This window comes from Mizuhopecten yessoensis, unplaced genomic scaffold (assembly GCF_002113885.1).
Source record: "Mizuhopecten yessoensis strain PY_sf001 unplaced genomic scaffold, ASM211388v2 scaffold8123, whole genome shotgun sequence".
In the NCBI taxonomy this organism is placed as follows: domain Eukaryota; kingdom Metazoa; phylum Mollusca; class Bivalvia; order Pectinida; family Pectinidae; genus Mizuhopecten; species Mizuhopecten yessoensis.
In genome coordinates, this window is record NW_018407390.1 from 2,831,217 (window position 1) to 2,848,091 (window position 16,875).

Consider the following 16,875-nt stretch of genomic DNA (forward strand, 5'->3'; position numbering starts at 1 on the left):
CCCCCCCCACATAAACATTCTCAAGGTCAAATATAACTATGTTATAAACAGGAAGGTACACTTAGATCATGCATGAATATGACTGTGTATAGATACTTATACGATATATAAAGATATTTTTCAGGGGAAGTTGTTAAATGGTGAATAGCTATATTTGTATTCTGCCAATAAGTTTGTTTAAGTTTAAGTTCAATGCACTGCTAATTAAATGTTACACAATAATTTTTTAAACCTGTGTGTTCTTTTATGTTCAATTGTCAATCTCTCATACAACAATATTTTGACACTTGAAATATAAACCTGAATGAGATCTTGCCTTAATGTGTATATATTATTTTTATTATAGATTATCCTGTTGTAATTTTAACAGACACCAAAATTTATGTCAGCCATACCTGATAATTATCTCCCTTTAATTCTAATACAAAACACACACTAGGGACTTGCAAAAAACATTTAGACTAGTACACTATATACTGAGGTGTTACTAAAATACCCAGCCCTTATTAAGATGACATGGAGTTGTCACACTTAGATGCATTTACAATTGTTTTTACCTCTAAAGCCAAAAAACTTCTGGTTATTGCATTACTAAATTTCTTAATCAAATTTTTTGATTTTAGCTGTATTGTACAGTTTACAAAAAAAACGATTTTGTCAAATGATTTGAACACCTTCCAAAAAAGCTTCAGAAAGATATCTGACTTGATCATAAAGTTATAAATGTTTCCGTTTGTCTGCCAACTTTGATTAGGCCCCCTACTCCTTGTTCAGTGATCCACCACTTAATGACGTAGTTTATGTAGTACATAAACAACAGCTTAATCAGGTCAAGTTACCTGACTGGTCTATGTACTGTCTCTCAAAAATAGCTACAAATAACCTATATATAAATACAGTCATTTAGGACATAAACAATTACCATAAAACTGTAATCACTTTTGACCACACCTGAACAGGTGATTTGATCACGCTTTGGATTACTGTACACATGCTTATTTCAAATTTTAGAGCATCATAAATTTCTAATGGATTTAGTTAGTGCATTCATGACTTGGCACACTCGCAATAGAAAAACAATATACAGAATCTTCTATCACAATCATAATTAAGTACAATATGCTCTACCTTACAGGTAAGTGCAAACAGTGTTAGCTAGAATACATTGTAATGTTACCACTGAAATATGTATCTTTATACAGTATCATACAATGTACCTATGTAAAATGTCATATGATTCCTGATTTCAACCCTTTTTTCTTTAATTCATACAGTAAATTGTTTAAACGATTTAATACCGCTGCTGTAAGCTGAAATGCCTCCAGTACTAAAGGATTTCAATTAGTGATCTAATTTAAAACATTTTTTTTCTCTATTTAACAAAAACATTTTCTGACATTTTCTTTAATTCTTTTAAAATAAACTTGTGTAAGCTTATGTGATTCCACTTATAGTTTATGATATTAAAATTACTAGAATTACTTTTTAAATAGGCTTTTGAATTCAGCCAAGTGAAGTATTATTTAGTATAACTACACCTTAGTAAATCAAGACATAGACCAATGTATGTTACATACTAATTAAGAAATGTCAAGTCCATTTCAAAATGAACAACAAGTTAAGGTGTATGCACATGTATTAAACTGATCTATTGTCTGAAAAGCTTAGTCAGTGAGCCCGTGTTTACAACCATGTTACAACACTTGGGTAATATATATACATTTTAAGTAGGTGCTGATGTATAAAATCGGAAATTAAATTCAATGAAAGAAAATCAAAGATCATGACTATGATCTTAATGATGGTTTTGGTCAATGTCTCCGTGATAATAGAACTCGTTCCTCCTACTACTAGTTGACCCCTGGAGATAGGGTGTTACCAACAGGACCACATGTACATGCACAGTTGGAGAACTGTTTGAAGATTTAAATTAACAAAAAATGATTTATACTTAACATTACCTACACAAATGATAATGATGAAAACAGACCTGTAGAACACTCCTAAGGCCGGAAGAAATATATTTATGTTTTCTGTCCTTTAACTTACACGTGTATATCTTCAAAAAGTTTGTTAACAGGGTAGCGCTATCACTTTATTACTTTATAAATCGATCATTCAACTGAAAGATCAGTATTTATCTAACCTCAGACTGAGTCAATTCATTTCAAATTTTGGAATTCAATATGTCTTTCATGAAATAATGAACAGAATGTGCTACATGTTCCATCTGTATAAAACATCTCAGAGCGAAGGGAAATTTCAAACAATATTGAATTAATTGAAACACTTTTAAAATGTTGAGGAAAACTCAAGATTTGATACAAGTGGGACTGGGAAACACCTATGCAACCAAATTTTATATTAATCATTTATTGATGCTTTAGTGACTGTTAATTAAACAAATGTTTGTAAATCAGATTCATCCAACCAGGACACTAGAACCACAGGTTACTGTGTATATATGTTATATACTAAAGTTTTTTTAGCCAGCTTTTAATTGAAAAAAATGTGTCTTTAAACTGACAAATCACTGGATTGTTTAACTGGTTTTTTTATGTAAAAGCCTGGGACTCAATTTCAAAAATATTTTAACATGATCGACCTGCCTATCCTGAATCAAATTGAAACTGTAGAAACGCAACATTTAATTTGTCTGCTCTCGTCCCATACATTTTTGAGGTTGTCTGGTCGTGACCCCATACCTAAATGTACCGAGATGTTCCCAACAAAACAATCATTGATTAAACTGTATTACAATTAGCATTATCTCCAACTGATTGATTCCCATTGTTGTGTGTAGGAATCAGTGTGAACCTGCCCACCGGGCCATCACAGACTAGAACAGACCCGACGCCAAGATCTGGTCATATATAGCTATCATCTTCACGCATCACTGCACCTCCATTACTGTATAGTGTATTTAAATTCACACCAAGTTTGATTATTGCATACAATTAGTGGGGTTTATTTTGTGTCTGAAGTTTTGTTAACTATCATGGATCCAACGTGTGCAGTCATGATATACTGTAACATATTTTATCGTGAAATCTGTTTCTAATAAATTATTTTTGTTTGCACCCAACTATAATTCATACAACTACAATGAAGTAACAGGGTTTATTCCACCAGAGGCAGAAACTTGGCCCCTTCAAAATGAAATTGAAGTACATGTTACTCAATTTGAATTATGAAAACCAATTTTTCATTTTAAAATATTTTCTAGGAGGACACATTTTAATTTCATAATTCTAATTTCCAACACTAATCTGTACAGGACCTGAAAAGCATGATTTTCATAAAGCACCTGACCAAAGGGCAGGTACATCGGTCAAGTATTAACTTTCCTCTTCAACTTTTTAATAACCAGGGGCCGTAGTTGCTCTTTACTCTATAGAAACATTGGTGAGACATCTATGGAATTGTTCATCACACTTTACTGTAAACATTTATAGGACACATGTAATTTGAGAAGTAATAAATACAGTGGTTCGGTAAACATCGATAAAACATAAATGAATTTGAGGAGTTATATATATATATATATAAATACTATTGTTCGTTACTTCACAGTAAACATACGTACAATCAATCATTCTGATTTAGATCATACCTTTATAACTGAAGAAAATTCAATACAGATATCAAATTAAATATTCATCAGTCAATATTAAGCCTTAAGGACAAAAATAACAATATATATTTATATCAATTTATCATCAAACAACGTCCACAAAAGCCAGTCTAACAATAGGATATGTGTGCGACATTACAAGATTCCACCTGGAATCATATTTCGTCCAAGCCAGGGGTTGGTGTCAGATCAGTAATTATCTTCTTACACAATTCAAATAAATATAAATTTTCTCCAAGTTAATAATAGGAAATGTCAGACGTCTTATGTTCTTCCATTGGATAATCACAGAGGAACTGTCAGGCCATTTATTTTTGGTTGAGCGATTTCTGACCTCTATCAGTTTCCTCTGTTATGCTTAATTGCATATGTCAATCATTAATGCTATATTTTTATGGCTCACACATTCTTATAAATATTGCAACTGACATCCAACTCCATACATATGAGATGACTGATCCAGTCGAATACAATTTATACTATAATGTAGCACTTGTTGAAGATTTTAACATTAACCATCAGGCTATATACCGGGTATATATATGTTCAGGTGTACTGTATGTCATATTTTATGCCTATACAAATGAGGCCCAGTGGACCTGTGTCGTTCAATTGTTGTTCATCTCACATCTGTGACCTTCAAAGGGTTCAAGGTCAAACATATTTCAATAGTCTTGAGTACAGTTTCACTACACATTGCTGTTTTTTTAAATGTGACTTTTTTAAAAAGTTAGTTAAGGTTATCATTCAGATTCTACCCTTAACAGAGCACTCCACACCATTTATCAACAGTAAAATACGTTTGACCCCAGCTGGCGCCCTGTGACCTTAAAAGTGGAGCAATGCCATTCAGTTGAACAAACTTGATCTCGCTTCTATTTGTCCCAGCATGCAAATAGCCATATCTTATTACGATTGACCTCTTGGTTACATGTATATAGATAGCTTCATAGTCAACAACAGAAAACTCCCCTTTCTTTGCTGCTGAAGCAGTACATTGTGTATTTTTTTATTCTATCTTTTTACTATCCAGACCTGTTGTACATGTATGTCTGTTTCAACATCTGAAATACCATACTTGAAACAGAGTGACTATAGATCTATAGATGGCTGTCAAAATGTATCACAATGGTACAATGATTTGTTTGGATGGCTATTAATCTATCTTGTGACAGATTGTGATCAGGGACTCAGAGGTGTTTGAATAGTTCCATCCACGAGTTGTAAAATAAAACATTTTGGTGACATTGGTGTTATTGTTAATTAAGGAGCCAGATTGAGGCAGGTTGTATTTTTTCATTTTGTTTTTTAAGCATTCTTCCTGTTTTGATGTCAAGGTTGCCATTTTTTTTTAAATTTGATGAACTTTTTTTCTGCAAATTTTAACTAAAAGAGAGTATGTAAAATTGAAGTAACAGATCAATCAATCGATCTTACCTGGGAAATTGACCCACAATAGTACTGACCAGCTGTTGAAGATTGGCAGGACTTTTAACCAGGATTTTGGCCGTCTTTTGACCAGCCAAATCACGACTTTTGGCAAAGAACAGGACTACCACCTGTGAATACAAACAAATAGTGATAAGTTAAAACTTATAATTTCAACAATCTCATTCTATCAGATGTTCGACTTGTTTCTTTTTGGTAGGTTTTGTATGTTTTCAATATGTTTATGTGATATAATACCCTAGCTGTTCCATGGTTAACTCCCTCGACAGCAAAAATTGTAATGACCCCGAGTTTGTAAACTGATGTTAGCATGTGACATGTATATGGAAATGATGACACGAAAATACAACAAAGAAACCATGTGTATAAACGAAGGATGGGAAGTCCTTACAGATCAAGTTTGATCTAGTCAGACGCTCTACCACTGGGCTAAAGGGGAATTCCCTCTAGTGTGAAGCTACATGTAGAAGGCAACCATAATCATATATACAATTAAAATCTGCCACACTACTTCCCCTGTCTTAACACCATAACCCACATTTTAAATCTCTATCACTGCAGGAAGGGCCAGAGTCACGATTTGTAGCAGGAAAGTAGTGTGCTTCCACCGGGGATCGAACCTTTAGCCCCAGACTTCTTAGTTAGACGCTCTACCACTGAGCTAAAGGGAAATTCCTCTAGTGCAAATCAAGGAGACGTCAGTAATCATATGTACAATTTAAATATATCACAATCGAAATAGTTGATATTGCTAAACCATAGTCCCATCTAGACAATATTGAAGATAGGTAAAGGTAATTCATCTGAATAAACTTAGGAGCCCTGCATCCTCCACGCTGTTAATCTACCAGACAAATCTGGAAATTTTAGGCCTCCTGCTTGTAGAAGTCATATAAAGTTTAACACATTTGACCCATGTGATGCTGAAAATTGGTGATGGTCATTCATTTGAACAAACTTTATAGCCATTCCACCCTAGCAAACTGCAGCCAAAATATTGTAAATACAGGCCTAACAGTTTTGTAGAAGAGATTGCTAGTGTTCATGTCATTCATTTAAGAAACTTGGTCGCCTTTAAATTCTTCTGTATCACAGAAAGCAATAAAGGGAATATATAATTACCCTTAACTTTATTGTTCTGTGGAAAAACTCATTTGTACTTTTATTTCATTTGATCTTTCTGACTTTAAAAGTGGGTTAAAATCTCTGGTACAGAGTAGGGACCAGTGGATTCAATTGTGTATGTATTTACCCTGGGAAATTCATGCATTGTCAACTGTTAGTTTAACTCTATGTTTAATACACTCGAGAGAATTGATGACTGCGACACATTTGCAACACTATATATGGGCACTGTGTTGTATCTTTGAACGAGCTTGTTCCAGTCTACTCTTCAAAAAATGAGTATGTGGTTGGGCAGTGCTAGAATTGTGCTACCTGGGAGCGCTGATATGACTACTTCCCAGGGAGTTGAGAAAGATATTGGCTGGTTGCAAATTAAGGCCCTATAACCACGGTAATAATTTGTGAACTCCTTTGAGACGACATATAACTAGGTTGTGATAAAGCGGTATATAAGAACCTCAGATTTTTATTTTATGATGTTGTAAACACTTTCGGTTATGACATCATATTTCAAGTCGCCTCAGCATCACTCAATGAAGCTTCAGGCTACTCCAACAATGTTAGAGGTTGGACACGGCGAGATTAGCCGACTAGTAGCCTCTTACCCTCATGTTATTATATATAAAAGAACAAATGTCTCTTCAGGTCAAATATCCTTCCTGCACTAATTATAGAAGGCTATATAATTGTACCAATCACCCACCCGGAGTACAATTACTGGTCCCAACTAACTTATCGTTTTAATCACATCGCTTGTTTTCTTTGAGATGGTCAAGTACTGTGGCTCTCTGATCCTCAAACAAATGGCATTGACATAGTTTATCGCACCCGTGTTACCCTTCAACCCAACGCAAACATTCCGTTGTGAGCACTACGTGTACCGTCGATACTGTATTACGTATATTATAATTTGCATATATTTGAAACAAAGATACCAGTAATCGGGAGAAACTACCATATACAACAATTAATTATCATGCTTTGTGAGTCTCAAATGTATCCTGACAACTCCACAGACTAGTGATATTTGTAAATATTGACTGCTACGCTACATCATTACACCTCTCACCTCTACATCAGCCATGTGTACGAATCAGTGCAACTGACACGCTTTGATAACTGCTACTCTAATAAGTCTTTCAAGCATTTGAATGACTCCTGTCTCATGTTTTACTGCGCATGTTTGAAATAAAAAGCAGTCGACATTTATAAAAAGCAGAGAAAACTACGAAAACTATGCTACTTGTCCAGGAAATGCTTAGAAGAGTTCAAGACAACTTCAGAAATGTATGTTGGAGTAGGATTGTTAGTGCTTTCATTTAGTTTAACATAGCAATCCAATAGTATGATTTTGAAAAGAACTGACGCATGGCGGGAAATTCAATATTATGTGCTAATGTAAACAATGTCTTAAATGAGATAGTTTCAACAGTTCACGTTTAAAATTTAACCTAATTAGACCAGTCTATTAATACAATAATTTTATCATACAAAATTAGCATTTCTTTTCGAATCTCATTTGGGGTCGCAAAAGAGACTGACATTTATATATAATTTATATATTGTGCCAGCGAACTATTTTTATAAAGACGTCGGTATTAGGCCTAATTTTTTATTACAGACCAAGTTAAAATTGATATACATGTAGGCTACCAATTTAATAACTAAAATGCCAGGTCAATTATTCTGATGTTTGATGTCGTGTTAAATTGTCTTGAAATAAGAGTTATGATGGGGGAAGGGTGGGGGCTAAACTTATATACATCTTACTAAAGTAAGGACATTCCAATATTCATGAATATGGCTGCTAACACTTGCTTTTGCATGCTTTTTCAACCCTCAGTAAGCCTTGTTCGCTTTGTGCTCAGTTATGTTTTATTCACGGGAAATATATGGCATTATTTGGAGATTTGACACATTTTCTTCTAAAATGCATCTCCGTGGACATCCAACCTTATGATATTTACAAGTTTAAATGTGTTTTTTCCCTGAATTGTGACTTTTATTTAGCTTGGAAAATGGACATATAAAAAGTGAGTTTTTCATCAGTTATTGAATGTTTTTTTTCTGAAATTTAGTGTGCATGTATTTGTTTGAGAAATATTGGACTAGGAGGAGAATTATTTTGTGACAGGGATTGTCTAATGCTAACGGAATGCGTTTTTGAATTTGATAAACAGTTTGGTGTGGCAGCCATATTGGAATGTCCTTAAGGGGCTTGATTGTTGAATGTAACACTCACAGATTAGGTTAACATGGCAATGTACCATTTTAAGAAGTTTAACTTTAGTGCAAGTTAATGTTATATAAATAATATATCTTAATTCTGATGTAATTTTTAACACAGGCTTCTTATTTCGTGATCTTCATGTCTGCCAATCCTTCCTTTACTTTAAATAGATAAACTTTAGCAATTCAGATTTCTTTTACTTTTAGCTTTGGGTGTAGCTTGCTTCATCCTTTTCTCGTCCTCTGACTCTGTATGAGGAAATTGGGTTGACTGCTTTCCACCCAGCCTCAGAAGCGTTGGCCAACTTAATCTATTATGGTCGTACTTTCAGAAATCTTAATGGTAGCTAGCAGACACAGGCCCAAACTGTGCTACTTCCACCAAATTTGCTTTGTGCTTTGCATTAATTGATCTTAAATCTGTCCTAGCATCTTTTCTTGTAAATTTATGAATGTCTTGCAAAGGTTGTTCTGCAACAGCATGTGACATTTCAATGCTTAGAGATTACACTACAAATGTAACGACACTTAATACTGTGACTGTGAGTAATTATCACACTTCCCTAATTTATCAGACGACAAACCAGGTTTTCCTATAGTTGTATGTCAAATTTTCACAGGGAACCACTTGTTATGCAATAGAAAATGGCACATCGTCATGTATCGGTGCTCTATACGAGGCTAGTTCTGTTCTCCATACACAGCTGCCAGTGGGAATGTTCATCTGCAAAAAAAAAAAATCAAAGTGATTTAATTACTATAGTTTGTTTCCTGCGTACAACTCTCACAAGGGGATAAGCCCACAGGATCCAAAATACAGTACAGTATTTTGTAAAATAAATTACTGCATAGCCCACTCTGTCATATATTGCCCATGAGTAAACCGTTAAAACAACTCATACAATAAATCAACGTGTTGAACTTATTACCAGCATACCATATTGTGTGCTCCCTAGGTACAGCTCGTTATGGAAGACATTCAATAATTTTTGTGTGGAGCAAGTGTTGATGCATGTCCATCAACATTTGTTCCTAGCTGAATTGTCTGGATTTTCAGATGATTGGATTACCGGACATGTGACAGTTTTGTATCTTTATACTAAACAAATGCCAATCTGCTCCTGAAAACATGAGTGGTACGCAAGGCAAGAAAAAAGGATGTGTGTTTCCTGTTTCTGATTGAAAAAATATTAGTTCGGTTAAGGGAGGAAAGTTTGTTGTTTGAAAATATTTTTCCTTTGCTTATATAGAGCCGGTGCGTTATGACTTTAATAACTGGTGCTCATCACTAAATGCTAATAAAAACTTCAGGGTAGGCACAAAAATCTAGGTTTGTTGGGAGGGGAAACCGGAAACACATGTACACATATTTTTTGTGTCTTACTTTCCTGACTGATTTAACCATGAAGGTTTGAATTTTCCTTATGCTAGGTGAAAAAAATATTTTGGGTGATAAATATATAAATATCAGTGTAAATATATGTAAAAGATGTGGATTAATTTGGTTGCCTTACAAGCGTCAGCTGTAGGGAATTTCCTTTAAGCTCAGCGGTAATGCTTCGGGCTGGAGAGCCAAGGGTCGCGGGTTCGAGCCCCAGCGACGGCACTACCTTTATCACTATTCCTCATCCTATTACAAATTGGTGCCATTGACCCTCCCCGTTCAAGGTAGGAGAACCCTTGGCGGGGAGTCAAAGAACCTGGGTTGATGTTTGAAAAAAGGGGGGAATAGTGTAAAAGATGTGGATTAATTCGGTTGCCTTACAAGCGTCAGCTGTAGGGAATTTCCCTTTAGCTCAGCGGTAGAGCATCGGGCTGGAGAGTCGAGGGTTGTGGGTTTGCAGCCCAGCGACGGCACTATCTTTATCACTATTTCTCATCCTACTACATATTAATACTTTATTTCATTCCCATGGGTGCCTTATCACACAGTTCATGGTGGAGTTGTCTTCAATTTATGTAACAAGATTTTTTATCTTGAAGAAAAGAAGTGATGAAAAGAGAAACTGTTGCATGTCAGTGTCAGGTAAATCAAAATATTATGTCGATGTGGTTACAAAAAACAATGAAGTCTGTCTAGATGAATAGACAACAGGTTTCCTATTATCCTGGATAAACCTGCATGTGGGGTATATAATTTTAAATCAAAGTTTAAACATGTACACATGATAGATGACTTACTGAATTCATGGCTTCAGGGAAACTTGTGATGTTGATGAGCATGGACAAATATACTTTGCATTTGTTTTACTTTTGTATGTTATCTTTTCTTCCTTCAAAATATAAATTTGAACTAAGATCATCAGATTTCCATACATAGAAAAATGTATAAGTAGACTTGTTCAGAAATGCCACATGTATATGAGACACCATTGACCTATATCTAGAGATACTATCTGTGTTGAAAAAATTAAGATTACCATATTACCTTATATGCTACATATTTAGAAAGACCACATTTATGAGATCAGTCTGGAGAAACTGTTAATTTATTTGAACCTCTTCGGGCAGATCACAGTCAGAAAAAATACTGTGAACTGTTTTTCTGGCATTGTGATAGCTTTGATAAATTATTTCTTGAAAGAAAACATTGTACTGCAGGACTTTTATGAAAAATACTAAGATGAAATTAAACAAAACATGATCAACAAACAGTGTTTGAGTGTAAAATATCAGCTGGGCTGGACTGGGATTCGAACCCTGGACTTGGATTGTTATACGGTTCTCTAACTAATTTACTCTGACCTATATGTCAACGAAAGTGTCCTAGCCAAAATGTGCTAAAGTTAAAGCCAGAACAAAATTAAGGGGAGGTTATATAACTGTACATACGAAAAAACACATAGTGCAGTAGGACGTCGACAGGGATCCTTTAGCAGAATATAAGATTGAGCACAGAGCTATCTATATGCCTATCCCTGAAAATTTGACATGATAGGTTTTAATATACAAAATATACAAAAAATGTTTCGAAAAATAAAATAAAAAATCATAATTATTTAATTAAAAAAACTTTTCCTTCCAGGGGGCTTCTTCCCACAGAGCCCCTTAAAAGGCTTCACCATGGACATCTCTTATTATTAATCCCTAAAATATTGATTCAGTACTCATTGTTATTATTTGATTATTTTTGAGGGATTATTATTATCCCCAAAATGTTGATTCAGTTCTGGTGGTTCAATTTGCTGCATGCTATTTCTGGAATTCAGTATGTGATTATCTGGAATTCTGCCTAGTTTTTGTTTCAGTTTTGCAATTGTATTTTATTAAGTAAAATAGTAGTATGTACATTTTGATTGACGGACATCAAAACCCATGTGGAGCTTTCCAATCACAGAGAGCATTTCATTGTGGACATTAAAACATGAAAATTTGTTGACAAAAATCTAGCCATTGTTATTGGATGACTTTAGCTATATCTTGCCTCTCAACGACAAAACAGATTTGGCCACTGTAGTTTACGGCTGTGCTTAATCACAATGAAATATTTTGCTTTCTCTACATCTTGAATTTTAGCAATTCAAAATGAAAATACTAAGTACCATTGGACAAAAAATTATAGTGAGACTGATATGTATACAACAAGCTCATCTTTATTTTAACTGTATTGTTTCATGTTAAGCCTGAAGTAAAAGGTGCTCAATGTAGTGTTATTTTTTTTTTTACAAAATACAGAAATGTCGGTGTAGAAAATGTCTTTGCTTGATTTAATATTTAGATTCTATCAGTATTCTTAATATATCTGGTGGTGTACATGTAAACCAACCAAAATAGCTAAAACCATTGCAGGAAAAGCAAACTGGAGCAGGAAAGAATAAAGGTGAATCATGATGGACATAAATAGAAAGACAACATGATCATGAATGATATGTATTAAAAGTTTAATTGATCAATGTGTTTTGACACTGAATAAACTAATGAGGCTTTACCATATAAATAAAGGTGGAGATTGAGAGGTTATCTATCTAGAGAAAACATGTAAACAGAATATAAATATAGAGGAACCATATATATTTACCTGGAGTGTTTGAGACCTTTACACTGTTTATTTTTGACATCTAGAAAAGTCTGTTGTGTTTGATAGATCTATCTAGTGTTCGATCAACTGTCTAGAAAATGCTTGTGTAGAAGAGACCACATGTTAAAAGAAACCATGTTTAGGAGGTACTAGCAGTTGAGAGATAAAGGTACCATCTATAGGAAGTCAATCTGGTTAGAGGGATCATATGAAAGGTTTCAGGAATAATTGTTTTTAGAAACATCAGAAAATCAGAGCTATAAATCTTGAAAGATCATATAAAACTGGAAATTCATTAGAAGACCATTTGTAGGAAACTGGGATTATCTGTTTAACTACTGGAGTATTTATTTAGAGATTATATTATGTGTGTGTAAGAAATTGAAACCACCTGTTTAGAGAACCAGATCCCATGTGTAGGAGATTTGGACTATCAGTTTAAAGAAGATGTTAAGGGTGTTTGGACCACCTATTTAAAAGACATTTTGTAGGAAATTGGGACCACCTGTTTAAAAGACCATTTGTAGGAAATTGGGACCACCTGTTTAAAAGACAATTTGTAGGAAATTGGGACCACCTGTTTAAAAGACCATTTGTAGGAGATTTGGATCAAATATTTAAGGACACTGTAGGAGATTGGGAACACCTGTTTAAGGACCATGTGTAACAGATTGGGAACACCTGCTAAGGACCATATATGTAGGAGATTGGTAACATCTTTTTAAAAACCATGTTAAGGAGATTGGGAACACCTGTTTAGGATATCATGTGTAAGAAATTGGGAACACGTATTTAAAGACCATCTGTATCAGATTGGGGACACCTCTTTAAATACCATAAGAATAATACCTAATGTAGGAGAATGGGAACGCCTGTTTAAAAACCACATGAAGGAGGTTTGGAACAACTGTTCAAAGATCACGCGTTGGAGATTGGGAACACTTGTGTACGAGATTGGAGACGCTTGTTTTAAAGGCCACGTGTATGTGATAAGGAACACTTGATTAAAAGATCACATGTGGGAGATTAGAACACCTGTTTAAAAGCAACGTGTAAGAGATTGGGAACACCTGCTTGAAGCCAATGAGTAGATGACTGGGGAAACCTAATTAAAGGCGATGCGTTGGAGATTGGAAACACCTGCTCTAAGATCAGGTATTTTCAAGATCACATGAGAATTTGAACACCTGGTTAAAAACGATGTGAAGGATATTTTGGTTACCTGTTAAAGTATCACGTGTATGAGGTTGGGAACACCTGTATAAATACCATGTGTAGGAGATAGGGAACACCTCTTTAAATACCACACCACGTGTTGTAGATTGGAAACACCTGTTTAAATACCATGTGTAGTAGATTGGGAACACCTGTTAAAGGATCACATGTATGAGGTTAGGAACAGCTGTTTACAAACCATGCGTAGGAGATTGGGAATACCTATTTAAATACCACGTGTAGGAGATTGGGATCACCTGTTAAAATACCATGTGTAGGAGATTGGGAACACCTCTTTAAAGATCAAGTGTAGGAGATTGGTAACACCTGTTTAAAGTTCATGCGAAGGAGATTGGGAACACCTGTTAAAGGTTCACATGTGTGAGGTTAGGAACAGCTGTTTACAAACCATGCGTAGGAGATTGGGAATGCCTGTTTAAATACCACATGTAAGAGATTGCTAACACCTGTTCAAATACCACGTGTAGGAGATTGGGATCACCTGTTAAAATACCATGTGTAGGAGGTTGCTAACACCTGTTTAAAGATCACGCGTAGTAGATTGGGAACACCTGTTTAAAGATCACGTGTAGGAGACAGGGAACACCTCTTTAAAGATCAAGTGTAGGAGATTGGGAACACCTGTTTAAAGTTCATGCGAAGGAGATTGGGAACACCTGTTTAAAGATCATGTGTAGGAGATTGGGAACACCTGTTTAAAGATCATGTATAGGAGATAGGGAACACCTGTTTAAAGATCAAGCGTAGGAGATTGGGAACACCTGTTTAAAGATCATGCATAGGAGATTGGGAACACCTGTTTAAAGATCATGTGTAGGAGATAGGGAACACCTCTTTAAATACCACGTGTAGGACATTGGGAACACCTGTTTAAAGATCACGCGTAGTAGATTGGGAACACCTGTTTAAAGATCACATGTAGGAGACTGGGAACACCTCTTTAAATAACACGCGTAGGAGATTAGTATCACCTGTTTGAAGATCACGTATAGGAGATTGGAAACACCTCTTTAAATGCCAGATGTAGGAGATTGGGAACAACTGTTAAAGGATCACATGTAGGAGATTGGGAACACCTCTTTAAATACCACGTGTAGGAGATTTGGAACATCTCATTAAATACCACGTCTAGGAGATTGAGAACACCTCTTTAAATATCACATGTAGGAGATTGGGAACACCTCTTTAAATACCATGTGTAGGAGATTGGGATCACCTCTTTTAATACCAAGTATAGGAGATTTGGAACACCTGTTAAAATACCAGGTGTAGGATATTGAGAACACCTTTAAATACCACATGTAGGAGATTGGGAACATCTCTTAAAATAACACGTGTAGGAGATTGGGAACACCTCTTTAAATATTACGTGTAGGAGATTGGGAACATCTCTTTAAATACCACGTGTAGGAGAATGGGAACACCTATTTGAAAATCACATGTAGGAGATTTGGAACACCTGCTTAAAGATCACATGTAGGATATTGGAAACATTTCTTTAAATACCACGTGTAGGAGATAGGAAACACCTCTTTAAATACCACGTGTAGGAGATTGGGAACACCTGTTTAAATACCAGGTGTAGGAGATTGGGAACAACTGTTTAAGGATCACGTGTGTGAGATTAGGAACAACTGTTTAAAGATCATGTATAGGAGACTGGGAACACCTGTTCAAATACCATGTGTAGGACCAGGAGATTTGGAACGACTCTTTAAATACCACGTGTAGGAGATTGGGAACACCTCTTTAAATACCACGTGTAGGAGATAGGAAACACCTCTTTAAATACCACGTGTAGGAGATTGGGAACACCTATTTGAAGATCACATGTAGGATATTGGGAACACCTCTTTAAATACCACGTTTAGGAGTTGGGGATCACCTCTTTTAATACCAAGTATAGGAGATTGGGAACACCTGTTTAAATACCAGGTGTAGGAGATTGGGAACAACTGTTTAAGGATCACGTGTGTGAGATTAGGAACAACTGTTTAAAGATCACGTATAGGAGACTGGGAACACCTGTTCAAATACCATGTGTAGGACCAGGAGATTTGGAACGACTCTTTAAATACCACGTGTAGGAGATTGGGAACACCTATTTGAAGATCACATGTAGGATATTGGGAACACCTCTTTAAATACCACGTTTAGGAGTTGGGGATCACCTCTTTTAATACCAAGTATAGGAGATTGGGAACACCTGTTAAAATACCAGGTGTAGGATATTGGGAACACCTCTTTTAATACCAAGTATAGGAGATTTGGAACACCTGTTTAAAGACCACGTATAGGAGACTGGGAACACCTCTTTAAATACCATGTGTAGGAGATTGGGAACACCTCTTAAAATACCACGTATAGGAGATTGGAAACATCTCATTAAATACCAGGTGTAGGGGATTGGGAACACCTCTTTAAATACCACGTGTAGGAGATAGGAAACACTTATTTGAAGATCACTTGTAGGAGTTTAGGAACACCTCATAAAATACCACGTGTAGGAGATAGGAAACACCTATTTGAAGACGTCATGTAGGAGATAGGAAGCACCTCTTTAAATACCACGTGGAGGAGATAGGGAACACTTATTTGAAGATCACTTGTAGGAGATGGGGAACACCTATTCGAAGACGTCATTTAGGAGATAGGGAACACCTCTTTAAATACCACCTGTAGGAGATTGGGAACACCTATTTGAAGATCACATGTAGGATATTGGGAACACCTCTCTAAATACCACGTATTTGAGAAAGGAAACACCTATTTGAAGACGTCATATATATAGGATATAGGAAACACCTATTTGAAGACGTCATGTAGGAGATAGGAAGCACCTCTTTAAATGCCACGTGTAGGAGATAGGGAACACTTATTTGAAGATAACTTGTAGGAGATGGGGAACACCTCTCTAAATACCACGTGTAGGAGATAGGAAGCACCTATTTGAAGACGTCATTTAGGAGATAGGGAACACCTCTTTAAATACCACGTGTAGGAGAAAGGGAACACCTATTTAAGACGTCATGTAGGAGATGGGGAACACCTCTTTAAATACCACGTGTAGGAGATGGGGAACAACTTTTTAAATACCACTTATAGGAGATCGGGAACACCTGCTTAAATACTACGTGTAGGAGATAGGAAACACCTAATTAAATACCACGTGTAGGAGATAGGA

The 16,875-nt window shown here is 35.6% G+C and overlaps 2 protein-coding genes across 2 annotated transcripts in view; one reads left to right on the forward strand and one right to left on the reverse strand.

Annotated features, from left to right (window-relative positions):
* Positions 1-7,311, reverse strand: part of LOC110454976 (molybdopterin synthase catalytic subunit-like) — a 32,572-nt gene extending 25,261 nt beyond the window's left edge. The window contains exons 1-2 of the mRNA XM_021504822.1: positions 7,278-7,311; positions 5,072-5,193 (exon numbers count right to left, since the gene is read on the reverse strand). The gene's annotated coding sequence lies outside the window, so the exon portion shown is untranslated. The remainder of the gene's footprint in view (positions 1-5,071; positions 5,194-7,277) is intronic.
* Positions 7,312-7,434: 123 nt separating this feature from the next.
* The window catches only part of LOC110454982 (sodium channel protein 1 brain-like), a 115,711-nt gene continuing 106,270 nt past the window's right edge, over positions 7,435-16,875 (forward strand). The window contains exons 1-2 of the mRNA XM_021504830.1: positions 7,435-7,495; positions 8,219-8,241. The gene's annotated coding sequence lies outside the window, so the exon portion shown is untranslated. The remainder of the gene's footprint in view (positions 7,496-8,218; positions 8,242-16,875) is intronic.